Source organism: Callospermophilus lateralis, chromosome 8 (assembly GCF_048772815.1).
Source record: "Callospermophilus lateralis isolate mCalLat2 chromosome 8, mCalLat2.hap1, whole genome shotgun sequence".
NCBI lineage: Eukaryota > Metazoa > Chordata > Mammalia > Rodentia > Sciuridae > Callospermophilus > Callospermophilus lateralis.
The window spans coordinates 69,174,685-69,182,569 of record NC_135312.1 but is presented as its reverse complement, the minus strand read 5'-3'; positions in this window follow the sequence as shown (position 1 = coordinate 69,182,569).

Below are 7,885 nucleotides of genomic sequence, written 5' to 3'. Positions count from 1 at the left end.
CCTAGCTGAGAGAAAGCTCAAATGCTGGGTATGAAGAAAAACTAAGTATAATAGAGTTCTCTGAAGGTAGGAAAAATTCTTGAATTCTCATGGTCAACTTTTGTGTTATGTTTTTCTTATACAATGAACAGAAAAGCAAAAATCAAAGGAAAATCGAAATTTTTTGAAATGTCACCATTTTCAATGATGGTAGGCTATCAAACACAAATCAAATATATAATGAGAACAACTCTTCACAAACCAGAGACTATTTGAAGCCAACAGAAAATAGAAAGTTTGGAAAAACTTCAGCCAGAAAAATGATGACCTTCTCATGAATACCCAAACCAGAAATATAAGTATGCAAGAAAATCAATCCTTTATGTCTTTTAAAGTAAAAATATATATAAAAAAAATTAAAGAACTTCAAGACTTACTACATTTTATAAGCCTAACAAAGCATAAAACAATGGCCTGCTCCTTTGCTGATATGCACACCACTGAGTCGTAGAAGCATTGTAAAGTCTTGAGTAGAGGAAACAGTATATTGAGTCTGGAGTCTACTAGGTGGAAAAGACAAGTAAGTGGGATTAGGAGCATAGCTCAGTGGCAGAACAATGGCCCAGTGTGCATAAAGCCCTGAGTTTGATCTGTAATACACATTGAAGAAAAAAAAAAAAAGAAAGATTGACAGAAAGAGAGAGGAGGGGGGTGGGTTAAATAATAAGGACAAGGTACATATACATTCCCACAGTATGCTTGTATATCTATTCAACATGCATGTGGTCAAATCACATTATTTCTACACAAAAATCTTGTCAGCAATTCAAGAGTCAGTTTTACTGATGGAATGATTTTTGTCCTAGTTTAGTCAAAAGGGATGAAAGCATGTGTCAATACACCAGCACAAAGACTGAAACACAAATGCTCACAGTAACTTATTGGTAATAGGCAAAGCCTGTGAAGCCTGTGATAGGTCATTAAAGTGGTGTTTTAATAAGTTCATATACATACTTGATATTTGATAGTAATTTTTCTCAACTGTTTTCTGTCCAAATAGAAAGCCACTCTTCACTTTTTCCCGATAGCAGAGGTTATGAGAGGTTATGGAAACTTAACACAGCCCCTTCAGGAAATGTCTTCAGGTCACTGGAGGTCATCTCAGGGAGGTCAGTGGTATTTCTTTGTAAAAATAAGATAAAGTCTTGGTCATTACTGGAAGACATCTTGACGCATGCTACCTTTCTGTAGACGGGGAAACAGTAGTAAGTTGATAGTCCATATAAATGTGATTGTAAACACTTGAAAATACATTTAAATCAAGTCTGTTTTAAACTGTGCTGCAGTAGATTCTTTTCTAATGATCAACCCACATCACTAGGATGAGAACACTTAGAACTTATAATTGGAGGAAAGACAACTATGAATTCTTGCGCTCAAATTAGATGCCAAATAATTTCCTAATAATTAAATAGTACACAAGATACTTGAATCTCACAAAGGAGGAAAAAGGCAGGGGAGCTTTAGACTTGCCTGGTGTAGTACTTGAAGTATAGTATGACACAACTTAAGTTTAGGGATGGTCTACAGGATCGTCACGATCATGTGCCACCTTTTTTTCTTTTCTTTCTTTCTTTTTTTTTTAGAGAGAGTATAACATTGTTGTTACAAATACAAGCTTAGTCAATCAGTCAAGCACATAAAAATTTCTCTGAATTTATAATTTTAGACTTTATATTTCTGTTTGTTATGCACCTTCAATCACCTGAGAAAGTAAACCTCATCATAATTTTTCACAATGGCAAATCATTTTCTTAATGGCCATTTAAATTCCAGCAAAATTTTAAATTAACTATAAAAATTATTAAGTAAATCAAGCCAATAGTTAAGAAGCTCCATACTTTAAAGCAAAAACTGAATATTACATTCATAAAGTAGATTTAAAAGTTTTCACTAAATAAGTTGCAAAAGGTCCATTAAAATATTTAATTGGAGTAAGACATTAATGTGAACTGATCTTGTGCATGAGGTTTGAAATGTTACCTCCAACAAACCTAGCTTTGTTTTTGAAAAGCCAATGTCATCCATGAAGAAATTTCTCTCTGCACCTAGTTTTTTCCAAACTAACAAAATGCTAAAAAATAAATGAGTAGGAAAGTGAGGTAGTGCACTCAGTCCTCAAGACTATGGGGTCAGCAAACATCAGGAAACAGAGACTGAGAAAACCAAAGTTATAAAGCTAACTATCAGTGATGCACAGGCATACATATTAATATTGTACTTTCCTCTAACACAGTACTAAGGCTTTCCCGAATTATAGAGGATACAGGCATGTGGAAACTAGTTACTAGAATAAACTATCATAACCCTTACTTTACTAGCATATTAAAATTGTATCACAGAACAGAGACCTAATATGATAATGAGACAGGTAGCCCATAAAGACTACTTCTATGATGAAAAGAGCCCAAGTGGCTTCTAAGATTGCACCTCTACATGTGATGACACCAATGAGTGTCTGGGTGCCATGAACAGGAGCTGAGCACAAAGGAGCTCAGAATGACCCTTACCTTTGAGCAATGCAGATATTCCACCAGCTTTTCCTTGCAGCGAGGAGAGGTGGACCCCACCTCTGCTCCATAGGGGAATTACAACTTGGGAGAGTGGGCGTCACCTCCATGAAACCCCATCCCTTGCCTCATTTGGATGGAACTTTATGGAGGGCCTTCCCCTTAATAAATAGGGCTTCTGGCGTGCTCTCTTTTTTGTCTGCCTCTCTTGCTTCTTTTGTGGCAGCTGGGGCCAAGGAGCCATCACTGAATCCCAAGAGAAAGGTATTTTCTCTGTCTGTGTGTGATTATTTTGTGTCAACGCAATTCACTGATTTAGTTGTGTGTCGCATCAACAGAGACCATGCCTGCCCTATATATGATTTATAAAAAACAACAACAACAAATAAAAACTGTATTTTTCTCTTATGGAACTGGCCTGTGAATTCCATTCCCACATGCTGCCTTCTTTATATTATAGCTTAAGAATAAAAGACTCGTTCATGCCAAACATTGTTTCTGCCTGATTTTAGTTTGGGGAAATGAAGGAAACTGCAGTAATGATAACAAAAATGCTGTATACATCAGTTTGAAAATAATAAACATATAAAATTAGCAAGTGTTGTAATGCTCCTGTTGTTTCAGAACTGTCTTCTATTAACTAAATGTAATACTTTTCTTCAAGGAAAACAAATGAAATAAATCCCAAAAAATTATATCTGATTTCTAAATAGAATTCATATTATTTTTAATGAGAAAATATCATTTTTATTCCTGAACTGAGTTTCATATTTTTGTTTTCAAATTTCCAATAACAATGGGTCAAGGGAAAAAAGAAAACATAACAAGAACAATTTCAGTAACTAGAACATTTCCAGGAATCCTCACTCCCAGGGCTTTCCTAGAAAAGTCCAAAAGACTCCCAACCATTTATTCCAGTGTTTAGTTTATGACTCCAACAATTTAGCATTCAAGTGTTCTTCAATCTCACGTCATAAGAACTTATCTTTCGCTTTGCTCTTATCTATCTCCTCTATGTAAATAAAAGAATTATATTTATAGAAGCATCTCTTTTAGCCTTTTCTTGCAAACAACAATTTCTGAAGATCATATTTGCATTTGAAAATTAAATGTAACATTTAATATCATAATGTCTAGCTAATTCAGTCCTTCAGATCTTCCCATACACTATTTTCAAAGATTCCTATTGAATAAAAGACTGAATCACAATGAACCACAACTCTTACAATCCCTAACCAAAAGTCACTAGCAATCATGTTAAGAATTAGAGTTGCAGAACTTCTCTAGGGATGTTAGATTCTTGTAGTGTTATTCATCCCAACTGTGGAAACTTATCCCATGCTAAAACAATATCCAGGAGATGATTTTATTCAGAGGTCAAAGAATGGAGAAGGGGAATATTTACTCACAAATCAGTTTCCCAACTCCAAGGGAGTTGAGTGGTTACAAATGTAGGATACAAATAATGAGGAAAGAAGATACTTTATTAAAGAGGAATATCCATGTCTTTATTTTTATGGGAATAGGTAGAGATCTTCAACAAACTCTAGTGCTCCCCATTTTTTACTCCTTTTATGAAAACCTCAGGGAAAGTCATTATTAGAGATCAAGGCCATCTGTGGAGTCAAAGCCACCCTAGATGTCCTTGGTCACTGATTTTTGGGATCATGCTGGAAAGATTTCAGATGAGTTTCTCAGAATAGCTCAGGCATGAGCTTAATAGAAGCAACAGGAAAAAGAAGACTTTCAAGGGAGACAATGGATTCTCTCAAAGAAGAGAGGGAAAGTGCAGCCCTCCTGACCTCTAGTTTTATTGGGGATCCCAGGGAAGTTTTCAGAGAGTCATACAAGGTCCACCTCTTGACTTTTCACTAATAGAAGGATTGCATTAAACTTTCAAGTCACCACTGCACATCGTCTTTCCCCCTGAGGAGAGATTTCAATATTAAAATGACACATTAAAAATTCAAAGCAACTCTGGATCACCTTGGCCCATACTGATCACTTCTAAATAGAACTTGTTCTACAGATTTTATTGGTAGTATACTTTGCTTTTAATTACTCTGTCTCATTGGTTTTTGGAATCTGGCCTAAATGGAGGTCACAAAAGCCCTCCTTCAGAGAACTTGTGTTCTTCTTACCACCAGGAAGGAGTCTTTTACCCTGCATTTCTCCTGCAGATAACAGGTTGTTAACGGAGAAATCTTATTAGACTTAGGCCAGACAGATCTGCAGATAAATTGCTTTTAAAAAGAAAGCACATGGGGGTCAGCACAGTTTATAGAATTGCCCCCTGAACCCTATGTTTCCACCACTCACATCTATTATCTATCACCATCGCCCATTCTCTTCTACTTCCCCAAGGCTGGCCTCACCAATCTGGCACTGTGACCAGATGACCAACAGCAGAGAGGGGTGGTTACAAAATTTTAGAATCTGGAGATCCAAGGGGAAAACAAGAGGAACAGGCTAAGGTCAATATGAGTGCTTGAGTTAGAATTTACCAGTAGTTTTACAGCATAGGATCTAAAACCCAGTCCTTCTTAAACAGAGAACTCCTGAATTTCACATGAGAACAAAAACTCCCACAGGCTGAAGATAGATGTCAAGGAAACTAAGACTGACAGATTCTCTGGCTAAGTACAGCTAGGTATATGTACATATGTATATTGCTTACCTCTCTTTTCTATAAATTGTACCCCTTTTGTGGTACCAGCTGAAAAGTAAGCAACCTAGCTCCTTCTCCCCAGTTTAATCAGTTTCTCAACTCCAGGGGAGTTGAGAGGTACAAATATAGAATACAAATAGTAAGGAAACGAAATAAGATAATAAAAAGAAGGACTATCCATGTCTCTCTCTCTCTCTCTCTCTCTCTCTCTCTCTCTCTCTCTCTCTCTCTCTGTCTTTTTATGGGAATAGGCAGAGATCTTCAACAAACTCAAGCAACTGCCATTTTTCATTCCTTTCATGAAAACCTCAGGGAAGTCATTGTTAGAGACTACAATCAGGGGATCCAAGGGGAAAACAAGAGATTCAGGCTAAGGTACATAAAATTCATTTTTTCATGATTCACCTTTTATGTGGGTGAGCAGCCTAATCTGTTCAGCAGGGATCCAGGTAAAATCCCTGGATTGGCTGATTCGTAACATTTCCACACATGTCTCCACATTAAGGTCAACATTCCTGTTTTCTTCCAGTTTATAATTCAATCATCATCATAACAACCACTTATTGTGAACAGAAACTCAGGAGAGAACAACAGTACTATTTCTCAAAATTCTGAGGAGACCTGCAGTAACAAATGTATTTTAGCTGAGGGCAGTGATGCACAACTCTGAGCCCAAGTGCTTAGGAATGTGAGCCAGGAAGCCAGCCTCAGGTACTTAACAAGACCCATACACAAAATAAAATTTGGCCAAAATAAAAAGTTGATAAAATAACTAACATTTTTTATTTCTTAAAATATATTAAACCAGCCTCAGCAATTTAGCAAGACCCAGATTCAAAACTGAAAATAAAAATTTTTTAAAAAGAGTATGGGTAGAACTCAGTGGTAGAGTTGTTTCCTAAAATGAATGACGTCCTGGATTGAATCCCTAGCACCACAAAATATTGAAATAATGAAGGAATTCCCATTACAACCCAGTAAAAAAAAAGTACAAAAGTGTGTGGGCACGTGTTTTCTGTGTCTGTATGTGTCTATGTGTACAAGTGCATAAACTCCAGAAAACCACACATTGGTCTAAATTATTATATAAGACCCTATAATCTATGAGCAGTGACATTGTGTCAAATCAAATGATGTCTCAGTATGTATGCAGGACTATAGAATTTGTAGCATCACTAACATCAATGTATTATGCCTAAAATAAACATGGATTTGAAGTTTAACTGAATCTATTTAGCACTGTGGATTCAATCAGCAGATACTAAAATTAAAATTAAAATAGAGGTAGTACTCTAAATATTTTGGATATTAAGGGATATTTTAAGTATGCAAGAAAAGCACAGGAAACAAAACCATTGTCTAAAGCTTTTATTTCCAGAATGAGGATGCAGGCTCACAGACTTGTCCTAAGATGACAGGGCTGGGTGGCTGTGGGGCCAGACATCAGAATTCATTTGAGAATTCTTTAAACATCTCAAGGACAGAATGTTTTTATATCTTCCCTTTATATACAATTGTTTACTAGTCAACATATAGTTTAATCCAGCTACTAAGCTAATAAAATATTCTGGGTTTATTACCAGTGACTAATAAGCGGCTTGTGTGTACACTGTTCTGTAAACACTTAGAAGTCATCATCTGAGATAAACATGGAACTTTTAAAAACTCTTACTAAATTTATCTCCTTAACCTTAAAAGACTGAATGTAAATTGCTAATTACAATCAGGTCCGCTCTAGGATATGAAATTTGAGGTAATACTAGTCTTTGTAGAGATATACTTATTAGGTTACAAATCTATTACACACAAATGTCACAGGGCACAGTCTGAAAGAAGAGATTTTGGTGGGACAATGTGAACAGTGAATCAGATAAGATTAATAATTGATTATATTCCATATAATAAAATAATCTTCCATGAATCAATACTACTATAACAGTTGAATAAATAAAGAAAAAGGGGAAAATCTTTCTTCCAGGAAAATTTAAAAGTGCATAAGAAATTAACCATTTTTTTAAACACCCATCCTTAGATTGACATAACACCAATTACAACATGTTCCAAAAGTGGATGCCAAAATTCATCAATACAAATTTAAGAACAAACAGGATATTTGCATAACCCAAGTTTGTATCCCAAGATATGTCTTAATTACAAGGGGAAAATGATAACTCTACATTGACATCCTGGCAAATATCACCTCCACCAAGGCTGACATCATTAGCAATGAGATGCACCAACATCACACACCCCTGATACAATGCACTGAAAAGGCCCTTTATTGCTGTGGTATTTTTCTCAGAAGGCAGGACCTCAATATAATCAGGAGAAAACATCAAACAAATAAAATGAGATGCATTCTACAAATAAACTGCTTGGTATCTTCAATTGTGTCACGATCAAGAGAAAAAAAGGCCAATAAAAATATTACAGGAAGGAGAAAACTAGATATACAGCCATGAATTGCAACGTGAGAACCTGGATTGGACCTGAACAAAAAAAGGCAGTGGAAAAACAATAAATCTTGAAATAAAGTAGGTAACAAATAGTGTTTCAAATAATTTAATTAGTAATATTAATCTACTAATAATACCATAGTAGTCTGCAATGTGTTTTATTAGTTTTGATGGTTGTACTCTCGAAAGTACAAGATATTATGTAGACTCTT